We start from the raw sequence: 14,485 nt of genomic DNA on the forward strand, positions 1-14,485 counted from the left end.
GCTGAGTTTCTATTTCTCGATATAATACAGATTTTTTTTTTTTTTTTTTTTTTTTTGCATTGTACTGACGGTAGTAAATATATGTGCAATGTCTAAAAGCAATCCTAACATAAGTATGGTTTGTCTTGAAGTTAGCTTACGATACAAACCTTTAAATTTTGCCACCGTTTGTTCACTTAACTCTTTTCTCACTTCGGCAGAAGACAAATAATCAATTATGGATAGATAGTCTCTGTATACGGCTAAAAGCACATTTTTTTACTGGAAATCCAACTAATTCGAAACAGTTTCTTACTTTCAAAACACCTTCTTCGCCAATGACTTTGGCAATGTTTTCGAGGTGAGCAAATGCAGAAGGCTTACTGAAGACTATAAAGTTCGTCAAGCAGATTTTCGAAGTGGTATACTGCGTTTACGACTTCAAAAACTTTTTCTGTTACTAAATCAAGCCTATGATCCATGCATTCAATACTGACGAAGTGGGGAGCAAAATTTCTTCTAATGCGAGCAGCAACTCCATCGTGCTTACCTATGAAAACCGATGCGCCATCTGACCCAAGACCCACAAGCTTCTCTTTAATAGTATCAGAATCAATGCCATCCTTTGCGAAAGCTTCAATGATCTTCATTTCGGTTGCTTTTGCATCTGCTTTCTCGATGCGTACTAGTTTATGAAAACAGCATCGAGCAGTTTTCCTCTCATCCACGTACTAATATACAGAATCAAAATGTTTTCCAGAGAATCGATCTGTAGACTCATCAACGGATATAGAGAAGCAATCAGTAAATTTCAAAAATGTTATCAGTTTCTTGTGTAGCTGGTATGCAATTAAACGTGTTATCAAAGCAGCTTTTTGTCTGTATTGAGGTGAGTTCCCATGTTTAAACCATTTGCACGTTGTAATTTATTCATTTCTGGATGATCCCTAAAACTCCAACCTTGCTTTGAACTAGTATATACATTAGGAAATACTTTTACCGTTACATCCAATTGCAGTTCTTGTTTTCTCAGACATGTTTCCCGTGCTGTTTCTGCGCTTTTTTCCAGTGCCTTTTTCTGACGAGTAACTTCTGCGTCTAAGCACAGTCGATGAACTGAACTTAGTTCATGTCTATACGGGATTCAAATTTTGCTTCTTATTTTTCTGAGGAACACCTTTCGATGATCACAGCAAGTCATTATTGGCAGTTTTAATCTTAATGTTTTTACACACGAAAGAAGCATGCAGTTTACAAACATTGCACATCATCATCATCTCCTGTTCTGCTTTCATTTCGAAAACAAGCCATGATCTATCTTGTTTCCACGAAATCTGAAATCTTTTCCATTTCATGGGCGGTTGACTTTCTTCTAACAATGTTACATTTTGGTTCATTTTACTTGACATTGTTTTATCGCTTCCATCACACGAACTCTTTGACAAATGTATTTCAGACGCTTCCATCACATTTGCACTAAAACATTTCTTTTCAGCTTCACTCGTTTCATCACTATTGCATTCGTCACTACTTTTGTTCGTGAATAGTGGTCCATTATTAGTAACATGCGAGTTGTTGCTATTTAGTTTGAGAACTTTATTGTCTGACGGAATTAACGTTGAAGTATTTTGTAATTACATTATTCGTAGCACGCTTCCTACGTTTCATTTTTGTTGCATTCAAGAAGCCAATAACACTGCACTCAAGTATGACCACCTTAGTAGTAGAAGGACAAAAAAGAATAGTTACTTCAGATCTCATCTCTATTTTGTTTTCAGAGCTGCCAGATCAAAGCACAGTTTAATTATTCACTGCATTTTTACTTTTGCTTAACGCTAACTGCACTTCGATAATTATTATTACAGTTTTCCTACTGAAATATTTGCAAATATATTGATAAGTGTGTTGAACTGGTATTAATGGGATACGTGTACCTTTGAAAGTATTTTGTAGGGAAACTAATGTTACATTTTCAAGAAATACCTTCATATTCTTTCCCCCCCGGTAACTCTGCGGTGAGGGGGATTATTTTCCAAAAAACAGTAAGTGAGGGGGAATTCCCTCTCATCCCCCCCAGGATTTCGCACCCTGTGCAGAATTACTGAAATGGTGTTTAAAACATGTCACATGATGAAGCAATCATCATCAATGATGAATGATTCTGATAGCTTAGGTTCATTACATATTAACAATATAAAGGTTTTAAATGCTTTCATAAGTGAACGAATTAACGCAGATTTTGATGATTTTTTTATGATTTATCTAGAAAATAACGATGATGATGTAGGAGTGAGCTCATATGCGAATATGGAATAATGTGTGCTCCAGGCCCGTATCCAAGGGGGGTCTAGGGGTGTCGGACCCCCTAAATTTTTGCTGCCCCCTAAAAATTTCAAGGTAGGCTTGCAAATGAACCATAACATGGTGATGAACTCTAATGTGGTTGGATCGGGCCCCCCTAACTTCTACCGCCACCCCCTACATTTTTGGGCTGGCTACTGGCCTGGTGTGCTCACGCTCAACGAGTGTAGCAAGTCACCAGAAGAGAATATTGAATTGACCAAATCAAGAAAAAATGAAATGGAATCTTTGAGTTTTACGTCCCACGATTATGCCGGTTAGGCTAAAGGAGACGGTGATAATGAGTAATGAATGAAAAGGTGGAATGAAAAAAGTAGGAGGAAACGGGAGAACCCCGAGAAAACCCACGAGCACGGTGTTTGTCCATCACAAAGTCCACACGGCGCGAGCTGGGATCGAACCAGGGACCCCAAGCACCGGAGGTGAACGCTCTAGCACTGAGCCACCGCACCCCCTATCCTCAAATTGAACTTGAACCCCCCCGAATACCTTCGACCCTTCCGAAATAAATAGGGGAGAGAGTGAGAGACATGATCGAAAATGGCGGTCGTCGAATCCATATTTTTCGGGGTCCCTGAGATGAACAGAAGATGCCGTTTAAATCCACAAATTCAGTCCCAATAGTACTCCTAAGAGGGAACGGGAACAGGTAAAGGTAATTGAAAATTACCGACATTAGTGTCGAATTCATAGTTTTGGGGCTCGATAAGATCATTCGTGACAGTTTTGGTGCCCTTTATGTCCAAAATGAAACGTATTCTCCCCGTGTAAGCTATTCGGCTAGTCTGTAATAATAACGAACGGAAGTTTCACATATTCAATCCTTTAATATATTTCTCGCTGCTCAAATTTACTCACTTGTGCGGTATATGTGTGTATGTGTAAATAAGATCATCTTTCTTTTGGAGTTATTCGAAAAAAATACAAATCATAAAGAGGGAGGATTTTACCAGAAATCCGAAAACTAAAAAAGTAAAATTAAAACCTGTTGCTTTAAATATTTTTCCTCTTAGCAAAATGCATTGTATAATGCTGCAAACATGTTACAGCAAGTAAGATTTCTAGCATCAAACGAAGAAATAAGTTTTGAATTATATTTTTCGGTTTTTACTAATATTTCTGAAAAAAATATTTTTTATTAATGGCTTCAACATTTTTGGAAATTTTACGATCTTGCATCGTTTGGCCTAATCCTCGTTTCGCCTAACCAATTATCTGACATTTTTATGGCAGATAAATGATAAGATTTGTGTCCGCCATTTTAGGCGAAACAAGTAACCTCGTTTGGCCTAATCCTCGTTTTGCCTAAAATGGCGGACTATAAAAAAATTCGCGGAAGTAAGACTGGAGGTAAATTTCGAAAGATTATTTCCTACTATATGAAGAACTGAGAAATACTTTATTTCCACAAAACTAATTTGTAGTACGAGCATTTGCAGTGGCTATATTTCAGATGAGAGAAAAACAAGTTACACATACTTTATTCCCTATTATTAATTTCGTTTATTTTTGGTTCCGTGCATGTAGCGCCCGTAGACTTAGCGCCCAGTGTTTCTGGCTCACAGAAGGAATTTTATATTGATTTTATCTCACAATCAGGGATGTCCAGTTCATTTTACCACTCTTTCTACAGGTCGTTAATTCCTGTTATTTTCTTACATCCATGTTCCGTGTACTTAGCGTCCACTAAGTAAAACTGTTATGAAGAGGGAGAGAGAGAGAGCGAGAGAGAGACCAGCCAATAGCACTGATTATGACGCTTCAATGAATCATAACCTCCGGGGGAAAGGGTGAAACGCAGAAACGTAGTTTTATATATATATATATATATATATATATATATATATATATATATATATATATATACATGTATGTAACTGTACTCCGTGGTATGCAATGCTCTACAATATTTAAATGTACTATAAACTAAGGTTACATATTTAGCTTTTAATGTGAAAACTATGTAAAACAGACATAATCTAGAATACCGCAATGAGGATAAGGCATACAAAAAACGGTGAACATATTCTCACGACTGAGAACCGGGACAAAATGTAAACTGGCGAAACACCGGGATAAGAGTCTTCATGGAGGTCACGGTGGTTCAGTGGTAAAAACACTCACATCTGGTTCATGGGATCCCTGGTTTTATCCCATCTTGCGTCAAATGGGCTTTGTGGTAGTCAGACGCTGCGTGCATGGATAAACTCGGAGTTCTCTCGTTTTCTCTCACTTTCTTCATTCCACCATTTCATTCATTCTCATAATCACCGTCTTCTCTATCCTACTCCTATCTCCTTAATCGTGGGATGTAAAATTCAAAGATTTCATTTCATTTCAAGAGCTTTCAAACCGGGACTGTCCCGGTAAAAACCTGACATATGGTAACTCTGACTATATAACAACATCAGTTTCGATACCAAAAAAGAAAAAGTCAAATGATCATATGGTATTACACAGTTTCAGAAAAAAAAAACATCTAACAAGCTAGCCGCATTTAAGTCTGATACACATTTCACAACTTTATGCGTAATATAAATGTATATAGTTAAGCAATTGATATCATACACTACAAGCACTGAAAAACAACGTAACGTTCTCTAATAAAAAGAACGTTACTTTACGAACCAATAAGTTAATCGCTCTACGAACCTTATTGTACAAATTATACCCTAAAGTTACAGCCTTATGCAGTAATCAATTCCAATCAGATATTGAACGAGTATGGTGTTTCCTTGAGAATAATCCATCCCTAAGTTGAACAAGCGCCTTTGAAGGTTAATCGTCTTCCATTTTATCCTCTTCTTCGGTAATTCATCTCGCTACTCTTGTTCGATGCAGTTGAAACCATGGCCTCATCCTTTTGCAATGTCCATCCACAAGGAAGGATGAACAGGTTCAACCTTTTGGAATTTCAAATTCGAAGCTTCTGTCAATTTACTCGTTCGTGTCTCTTTCTGTAATGTTGCTATATGAACGGGCATGTTGCGAGGAAACAAAAGAGGCTAGCAAAGAAATCGAATCGTAAGATCACCATAAGATGAAAGTCGCATACTCCAGAGACTACCTGATACGTAATGTTGATCCAAATAAATTAGGAATTTTTCAGTTTCTTCTGGTACGATTTGCTGTAAGTAATCCATCCCTTCTGACCCTTGTCAGAGAGAAGGAAAACAAATCCGTCCACCATTCCATAGAAATCGGACTTTCTCATTCTCCCTGTAAAAATTCGCCAATCCCAACTGCTGCAGTATATACTTCGTGTTCGTGTGACTTGTCTGGAACGCTTTGGCTTACGACTTCCCTCATTAGCCACGTCTGGTTGTGAATTTAATTTACATATTCCAATATTTGTTTGTTTTATCCCTCCTCGCTGGTCTAGTGGCAAGCACGAAAGGCTTTGGCGTATGAGGTTCAAGGTTCGATTTCTGGTGGAAGAGCATTGAGTAACCAAAGTGGTTCGGGTTCCACTATAATCAGTAAATTCAAGTCTTCCTTAGCCGACCCGGCAAAACCATGGAACGTAAAACTAAATACAAACCTTTTCTTTTTTCGCAAAAGGAACGTTTTATTATGAAGTAAAACACTATTCAGAAATATAATATTAAAATTTGCAAGAAGGAAATTTATTTCTGCGTAACAAAATTTAAAAATTAATTATTCACAGGTAATTGTTTTATTGGATTGTAACGAGTTACAGTATAATTTCCCAAAGACTCTTCTCATACAATTCTGCTGTTCTCACATGTAACACTTCCCAAGTGTAACACTCCGATTTTGATAAAATTTAGCAGGTAGATATTACACATGAAATAAACGAATGGATGTTTTTTCTTTTCAGCGGAAAAACAGTTTTAGGGGGCAAAAGCCCCCACCCAAAATTTTGAAATTTTAGTCCCGAAAGGCAAGAAGTGAACCGAAGTGAATAATATTGTGCACAGATGCTATAAACGTAAAACGAAGGAATAGATGTTTCGTATTTTCCTGGGAAAAACGGTTGGACATAATTGCAACGATAGTTTGTGTAGGAACAGTACGCAAAAATAAATAAATAAATAAATAAATAAAGAAAGAAAGAAAGAAAGAAAGAAAGAAAAGAAAAGAAATGATTACGTGTTTTTGATTTTATGCAGAAAAACAAAAGTGTGACAAAGGCCCCCCTCCTCCTAAAAATACGAAATTCAACTCCACGAGCCCAGAAAGAAATATACTGTAATAAATGAAAATGTCCACAAATATTGTAGACGTAAAATGAAAGAATACGTGTTGTATTTTCCTATGAAAACTACCTGCGCTTCTGCGGTAATAATTACTTTTTTTCGGAGGGACTTTAGTCACACCACAGTTTTTCCGCAGAAACTAAAAACACGTATTCGTATATTTTTTTGCGTATGGTCTCTAAACACAGTTTCGTTACAATTCTCCATGTCCTTTTAGGTACTTTTCACTATACTAATGAACACTTAGATAAATCGTGATTAAATGTTTGAAGGGGTCTGTACCCCACCCAACCATCTTTTCCAGAAAAATGCGACACAATATTCTGTCATTTTACGTCTACAATATATGCACACAATTTCGTTCATTCCGGTCTACTTCTTCATGCCTTTCGGTCGTCAATTTCAAAATTTTCGGTGGAGACTTTTGCCCCTAAAAACATTTTTTCTGCAGGAAATAAGAAAGAATGTTCATTTATTTTTTCTATATTGTCCCTACCCAAAATTTCCTTACAATTCTCCATGTCCTTTAGGCATGTTTAACGTACTGTTATTAGCGCTTTTGATATTTCGAGATCAAAGGTTTGAAGGGGTCTGTGCCCCACCCAACCATTTTTCCCGGGAAAGTACGAAATACATATTCCATCATTTAACGTTTATAATATCTGTGAACAATTTCATTCACTTCGACTAACTTCTTCTTGTCTTTCCGGCCTCAAATTTCTCCAAATTTTGGGTGGGGGCTTTTACCCCTTAAAACAGTTTTCCCCAGAAAAGAAAAAAACACGTATGTTTATTTCATGTGTAATATCTACCTCCCAAATTTTATCAAAATCGGAATGCTACACTTGGAAAATATTACATGTCAGTACATTCATATAGCTTGCATTTGCGACAGAAAGTTCTTGTTTTGTGCTCCCTCTTTGCTGGAGAGACTTTTTTTTAGGCTGTTCCTCTTCAGTATACTGGGAAGCTTCTATTCTCTGTGATTTCTTCTCAACGTTGGCGAACTGCTAACCAGACGAAATGAAGAATTTACGGCATTTCAAACTTTTTAATGTTTGTTTCTCGTTTGAAATTACGCTTTGATGACAAAATACCTTAAGTGTTGAGTCCACTTACATCAGTTATGTAAAATACTGTCATAGGCCATTTTGTTCATTGTTTTGTGGTGTAACGGCGAACCATATGATTGTTAGTGTGAACGTCTGATTTTGTTGTGTTGTAATATATGATAACTTTGAGTATTTTCCTCCGCTCTAGAAGTGACCACTTCAGGATATAGTTGTGCATTGTGTTTTGCAATTGTAAAATGGCTGATCTTAATGGGTATATATTGTCAAAAGAGACAGCGCACCCAAAAAATGAGAAGTTGTTCGTCTACAGTCATATTATATATAAGAATAAAATTATATTGCAGAGTGTGTGAAGAATCTGCAACTTCACGAATTAACAAAAATAATTCGTCATCAGGTATTCTAATAGCGCCGATGTTGGCATCAAAACATAAGGCAGCCCTTGTAGGATCGCTTTTCTCCGGAGTTTTGCCTTTTGCATTAGCTATAGATGCTACGCTTCAAACTTCTAACCAGTCCTCTGGTTAAGAAAACTACTCAACGTCTCATTTCAATATCGGTACCTGAACAAGAAACTTCAGTTGCATTTGTATATAAGTCTGCTAATATCTTATCGTCTGTCGGGAATCAATTTCTTCATCGTTTATTGATTTACCAAAAATATTCCTCCTCTACCATCAACAGTGACGTATATTGTTAGTGATCTGTTAATATACCACGTGCAATAGTCAAAACACACTAATAATAAACAAAACTTTACATACAATCAGTGGCAAAGCCACGATTTCTATTGAGGGGGGGTCAGTGTCCTACTCCGGAATTTTTTTTTTTTTGTCAATATGGGGACTGAAAGCGCAAATTTATGTTTTATTCTAGCAACTTTTAAAAATGTTGGGGCTTGGGAGTCCAGATCCCCGGAAACTGCCACTGAATACGCAACTGCATACAATGGAAAATTAATACAGTTTGATAGACAAAAGCAACAATTATGCTTCTGACAAGAGACTTATATAAGTGAATAAATAAAGAAAATTTGTTACTAAAATAAGCAAAATTGCAAATAATTAAATCAATCAAACTACATAATAACATAAAAAGTTGCAATATGTTATATCTGACTTCATTAGAACAGTTAGAAGATTATCAGAACGTTAACTCCGCTACGAGCCACAATCTCAATCTATACTGAATCCATCCTCATATTTCTGCATTAAGGCTGGAGTTTAATGGACCCACTCGGTACCCAATGCTATAAATTTTAAAAACTATCACTTGACTCGCGGAAATGAAAAAAAAAAAAAAAAAAAAACTTAAATAACACAACACAAGAACACAACCAGGGAAATGTCATAGAATCTCAATACTTACTAAGCCTTAGTAATTATTAAAGAAAGTATGCGTACGAGTGCAATGGACCCACCTGGTAGTCCTAGGGTTAAAAGTGTATCCTTGTATGGATATTTAGATAGAGGAAATACTAGTTCTTGCCGGATTTCTTTAACTACTTGCGATATGTTCCATTATTTTCAAACTAGGGTTTAAAATGTGATTGATTGCGTTTAGGGCGGCTTATAACACTGAAAGGAGTCGTTTTATGACACATGTTTATTAGAACGTTTTATTTTCATTTGATATAAAGAATTACCCACCAAATTTTGGCAGTTGAATTTTGCCCCCTGACACCCTGTATTTACGATAGGAAATGAAGTTATGTAATGTGCATAAATAATTGCTATTTTTGATGCAGTACTCGTAGTATTTGCATTAAGGTGCGTGTAATTATTATTATTTAAAACTATATAAATTTTAAAATAACACTAGCACATGAATTCACATCCACATATGAAAATCTCATAGGGGATATGGTAATGCTCTTAAGTCGTAATTAAATTGTACGTAATTACAGATGTACATGAAAAGTCAGAGTGTTAGAGCTGACGGTGGTGAACAGGAGAGGAAGAAAAGAACACATTTCTTTCAACTTGCCTAAGGGCTTTTAAAAGTGACATGACAATTGTGCAGCAAGAATAGCAGGATCTTTCAAGTGAAAACTTCTTGTTCTTTAGTCGTGAAAAGAGAGGGGATGGGGATAGATATGAGTACGAAATGACATTTATACATATAAACTAGTTCTCTCTTTGGTCAACCCTAGCACACTGATAAGCATCAAATATTTTCTGGGCGCTAAGTACACGATATTATATGTGGGCGCTAAATCTACGGGCGCAAAGTATACTCCACGAAGGTGTGTGTTTTAGTTTGCAGTTTGTTTCCAAATATCTGATATTGTCAAATGGTACTGCTAATAGGCATCTTAAAGGAAATATAGTTTGCATGAGTATTACGAAAATATGAATTTTATATTTCTGTTACGTACTAATGTGGATGCAGAAGTTTTGTATTATTGTAGGTTTTTCTGGTTTTTCAGATGATTTCATTCCAATTTCAATGCTTTTTTAAAACTGTTAATCCATTATAAGAGATCCTATTGTGATTCTATATTGTTTTAATTAATATGCAATTTGTAAACATTTCGAGCTAGATCTGACAAGAGATATCTAAATTAACTCATAAAAATGGACAACTGTGATTGAAATGAGTGATTTGGACAAATCGCTCTACTGGCAAGTTGATCTTTGCATAATTCCATAATCCAAATATCTCAATGTGTTACTAACAAAGAAAAAATAAAAATACATTTGAATTCTAAGTAACCATTAGCAAAAAGCTATTGAAAATCTGTTAAGGAAATAAAATTGTATAAACAAAAAATATATATAAGTATTCCTAGACATTCCATTCAAAAATCGTGTATAGGCATTCGCACAATCACGGATAAGGATTTGTTTACAATTTCCAGTTTTGGCCAATCAGAAGCAAGTATTTGTTTACATCTTTCAGGCGTGTCTATCATGTATTCAAGTAACTGTCCTTTTACTTTTCTATAAATAATCCTTATATTTGTGTTTAAATCTTAATTACTGTTCTTAGGATCTATGAAAAAGATTTGTTATATATACAGTATTTATTGTATAAATTGTTATTTAAAATAATATTAAGTTTTAAAACAATGTTATCAATTACTGATGATACTATTATTTATTTTCTTATTTGGATGCATGTTTTCCAAATTCCAATGAATTCCAAGGTAAAGTCCGGGTAGGAAAATTTTTGTCCACAAGCTTTCACGTCGAAAATGGCCTGAAACAAGATGTGTTGTCGCCATTATTATTCAACTTTGTTCTGGAATATGCTATAAGGAAAATCGAAGATAGCAACCAGGGTCTAGAGTTGAACGGTATTCACCAGGTTATGGCATATGCTGATGATGTAAATTTAATAGGGGATGACAGGAGAACAATAGAAAGAAATGCAGAGATCTTATTAAAAGCTTGCAGAAACATGGGTTTAGAAGTAAATGCAGAGAAAACTAAATACATGGAAGTGAGTCGAGACCGTAAGACGGCAAATTATGGATGCCTTAAAATATTAAATAATACTTTTGATAAAGTGGATAATTTCAAATATCTAGGTTCAATATTAACAGACGAAAATCATATTCACGAAGAAATTAAATGTCGACTAAAAGTAGGGAATTCGTGTTATTATTCAGTTCAAAATCTCTTGTCGTCGCGAATTCTGTCGAGGAATTTGAAGCTTAAAATATATAAAACGACAATCATACCTGTTGTTCTATATGGTTGCAAAACATGTTCGCTTACTCTGAGAGAACATAGACTGAAAGTATTTGAGAACAAGATCCTGAGACGAATATTCGGACAAAAAAGGAACGGAAATGGGGAATGACGGAAACTTCATGACGAGGAACTACATAATTTATATGGTTTACCAAACATTGTTAGGGTCATCAAGTCTAGGGGGCACCAGTGGGCAGGTCATGTAGCTAGGATGGAAGAAAATAGAAATGCTTTCAAAGTCTTGACTGGAACACCAATCGGAAAACGACCATTAGGAAGATCTAAGCACAGATGGGAGGACAATATTAAGATGGATCTCTCAGAGATAGGAATACAAAGTAGAAACTGGGTTCAGTTGGCTAAGGATAGAGGTCGGTGGAGAGCTTTTGTGAACGCGGCATTGAACCTCCAAGTTCCATAAGCCATAGAGTTAGTTTCTTATTTGGATGCTATGTCGTATTGCATTCATTTAGAATGTTGGATGACTGAAATGCTAAGTTGTGTTTTACTTGTTTACTTTTAATGCAAACTTTATTTTTTAGTTACTCGTTTTACATAAAATTTTGGGAAATAAAAGTAACGTTCATTCTGAGAAAAATAATAGGTTTCTCATTTTCCTTTCAACATTTCTGAGAATTCACTATTGAAAATAAGCGTAATAGTTTATTTTTTCTTTTGGTTTAAATCTCATTTTTATGCTCCAAGGCTAAGAGAGGCTGTGATGATGACAATGAACGAAACTAGTGGGTTGAAGAAAGTGGAAGAAAACTCATGAAGCCCAAGATAACCCTTACACAAAACTTGTAACGTGCACTTGAACATGGTATTTCATTCGATTCAAACAAATCTGCTATTTGTGTAATTATTTAGTTATATGATGTTCCGTTATAGATTTTTTTGTAGCAAGTGAATTTCACATGATACTGGAATGTTTCCCAGTACCATGGGCGGCGATTAGGGGGGGGCAAAGGGGGGCAGTTGCCCCCCACTTTTCAGAAATGGCCTATTAATGTATGTAGTTTCAACCAGGGAAATATGTATATTAACATTGATATACAAATATTCAGATCATGTCTTGCCCCCCGACTTTTAACGTCCAATCGCCGCCACTGCCCAGTACAGTATTTGCTCAAATCTTAGAAATTCGAATGCAGGAAATGACTACAAAGCTCTTCCACTACTTTCAACATTTGTATTTGTTATTGCAAAATGTTCTGAAGTACATTAAGGTCAGATGAACAAGAACACATCTGAAAGAAGCTCAAGATTGTAACGACCAATATATTTATCTTGTATATATTTTAGGGTTACGCTTTAGTCCACAGTCCGAATATTTGTAATCTAGTCTACTACTTTTACCAAAATCCACTTAAACACTCCATCTTGACATTACTTTTTATTATAATACGTAATGAAGTAAACATTTACACCCTTTAAATAATATACATGTTGATTCTACAAGATGGATCCTCTGTTAATTTTTTTGGTTTTCGTTTCTATGGCGACCAATAACACATACCCGTCAGATCGCCATGTTAGCATAACATCAATAATAATATCAGAAAGAAATTAATTCTTTTTCTTTTTATATTTTCTTCTTCTTTTAGCTAGCTTGTGCATATTTCAATAGCACATATTGCCCGTAAACACAAGAGATAATGTTTAAGATTACATGAAAAATACACAATATCGTCATAAGATAAACAAGTATTCTTTATACTCTAGCAGCTTTTTATACGTCTCTGCTTCATTTAGAGTTTTGTCGTCCCAATACATTACAATTTGAATTTTCTCAAAACACTTAATCAAGTAGTTTTTATTTTCATTGGTGAAATTATAACTTTTGATTTCAAATTTCACTCGTTTGACATACTACCGGAACGTCCATAGCATAAGTCTCTGATTAAGATTGCTACTTGTCGGAAATGATGTAAAAATTGAACAAATATTAATTATACTAGTTAAGGATAATCCGGAGTTGAAGACACGCATGATACAATCAAATTTAACTGGTGTGCAAAATAGTGAATCTAACATCCTTAATGCATAGTAGTGATCTTTTTGTCTCCCGGGCGGACTCACTCTCTCTCTCATACAGATACACATACACACATTATATATACGGACATGGTAAATACATAAAGGAGTTTTGCTAATCCTAACTGCTAGAAAATATTGACCACAGGTTAATATAATATCAATATTAATTTTAAAATTTGCATTTTTTTCTAGGGAATTTTCTTTTGTAATTTCCCTCTACTTGAATTTCCGTGATTTTTTTTATTCTCCGCCATTTTAGGCGTAACGAGGATTAGGCCAAACGAGGATCCTTTTTTCGCCTAAAATGGCGGACTGAAATCTTATCATTTATCTGTCATAAAAGTGTTAGATAATTGGTTAGGCGAAACGAGTATTAGGCAAAACGTGGCGACACGAATTTTACCGATCTCAATAAAATTTTCAACATAAATGACGTTCGGGATGGTTTTTATTATTTCACTTTGAAGGTGCAACTTGAGGGAAGGGGAGAGGGAAAAATGACAGATATTAGTGTCGAATCGATAGTTTTCGGGGTCGCTGAGATGAACAGTGACACTTCCGGCTGTTTAAATCCAAATTCAGTGTCATTAGTACTCTAACGGGGAATGGTGACATGTAAAGATAATTGAAAATTACCGATATTAATGTCGAATTCATAGTTTTGGGGCTCCATAAGTTCATTGGTGAAAGTTTTGGTGCTCTTTGTGTCCACAATGAAACGTATTCTCCCCGTGCGAAGAACGGGTATTCTGCTAGTCTGTAATAATAACGAACGGAAGTTTCACATATTCAACTCTTTAATATATTTCTCACTGCTCAAATTTACTCACTTGTGCGGTATATGTGTGTATATGTAAATAGGATCATCTCTCTTTTTGAGTAATTCGAAAATTTTACAAAGAATAAAGAAGGATTTTACCAGAAATCAGAAAACTAAAGAATAGAATTAAAACTTGTTGCTTTAAGAATTTTCCGTTAGCAAAATACATTGTATATACAGTAGGACGTCGATAATCCGAACGTCAAAAATCCGAACGCGGTCCCTAGAAGCTTTTTACATTTTGTCTTAATATAACGCTAGCGATAAACAAATACCTGTAATAGAGTGTCCGTC

General features: G+C 35.4%; 1 protein-coding gene across 1 annotated transcript in view; it reads left to right on the forward strand.

Annotated features, from left to right (window-relative positions):
* Positions 1–14,485, forward strand: part of LOC145666124 (diacylglycerol O-acyltransferase 1-like) — a 96,541-nt gene that overhangs the window by 21,008 nt on the left and 61,048 nt on the right. The gene's annotated exons all lie outside the window — the stretch shown is intronic.

This window comes from Thermobia domestica, chromosome 1 (genome assembly GCF_964235325.1).
Source record: "Thermobia domestica chromosome 1, izTheDome1.hap1.1, whole genome shotgun sequence".
NCBI classification, from domain to species: Eukaryota; Metazoa; Arthropoda; class Insecta; order Zygentoma; family Lepismatidae; genus Thermobia; species Thermobia domestica.